The sequence below is a fragment of the Bison bison genome, unplaced genomic scaffold (assembly GCF_000754665.1).
Source record: "Bison bison bison isolate TAMUID 2011002044 unplaced genomic scaffold, Bison_UMD1.0 scf7180017474205, whole genome shotgun sequence".
NCBI lineage: Eukaryota > Metazoa > Chordata > Mammalia > Artiodactyla > Bovidae > Bison > Bison bison.
This window is the reverse complement of record NW_011379394.1, coordinates 8,616-9,933: the sequence shown is the minus strand read 5'-3', so window position 1 is coordinate 9,933 and position 1,318 is coordinate 8,616.

The window sequence follows — 1,318 nt, the reverse complement described above, 5'->3', positions numbered from 1 at the left end:
TGGAGTACCAGCAGGTGCCTGATGGCAACCCTGGTTGCTATGAGTTCCTGTGGGGTCCCCGGGCCTATGTGGAGACCAGCAAGTCTGAAGTCCTGGAGTATCTAGACAGAGTCAGTTGAAAAGGTCCCAGTTCCTTCCACCCCCTCTGCAGAGGCTGCGAGGGAGGAGAAAGGGGAACTCTGAGCCAGAGAAGCAGCCAGGCTCCTTCCAGGCCCACGTCCAACAGCTTGTCCTGGGAGCAGGAAGGGAGGCTGATCTTTCCCTCTGTGACTGAAGAGGGAGCAGTAAGCCTTCTTAGCAGTGAGGACTTGGGCCCATTGGGGGAACCTGGTATGTGGCATCTTTGTGTTCCTTTTCTCTACAATGACATGGGGACTCACCTCTATTTTCTTTAGGAATTTTTCAAGTATTACTGCTTTTTAATAGAAGGCTTAATGAGTTTCAGTGTTTAACTGTCAGTGACATTGATCACACCATGTTTGTACTTACCCATTTCAAGAACAAGAGTTTTGCTATTTTGTAAAAGGAAGTTAGGAACTCTTCCATTTTATTTCATGGTTTTGAACAAGATAATATGGAATTAGAATGATTTTGGAAATGTGAACTTACTTAGTAGTTACATAGTTGGCGGAAGAAGTCTAAAATAAAAAGTGATTGTAGTGAAGTCTTGCTTCTTATACTTTTTGTCTATCATTTTGTACAGCTAAGCTGTCTCTGTTTATTTGGATTTTCCCGGGTTATTTAAGGTATGATAAAATTGATCTGAGTTCATGTTGATCTCACGTGTATTTGTACTTATCCAATTCAAGACTGAGGTTTGCTATTTGTAAAATCAATTAAGAAGCCTTCAGTCATGGTTTGTGATCCCAAATTAGATAACAGCGTTGGAACAGGAATTTACTTGGAAATGTGAAAGTAATAGCAGTATAATTAATGGGGTCAAGAAATAGAGAAATAAAAGTAAATGGTTGTTAATTATTGAATTCTTATCCTCTTTTTCTGTCATTCTGTAAAATTAAAATATATATGTACAACCTGGATTTGTTTGGCTTATTTAATAAAGTAGAAAATTTGAATGAATAAGCCTCTGCTCACTGGCTCATTTATTCCCAAGACCTTCACAGAGCCTGTGCTCTGTGGAAGGCCCTGTGTTAGCAGTGGGGACACTGGGAGAAGCAGGACACCCCCACACCTAGAGCGATGGTCTAGGAACTGCAGTCACAGAAGGAAAATGGAGAGATGTCCTCTAATCCCACAGAACAGGGCAACATGGGGCGAGGTGGCGGGGCTCCAGAAGGAGCACTTGAGTGTCAGTGCC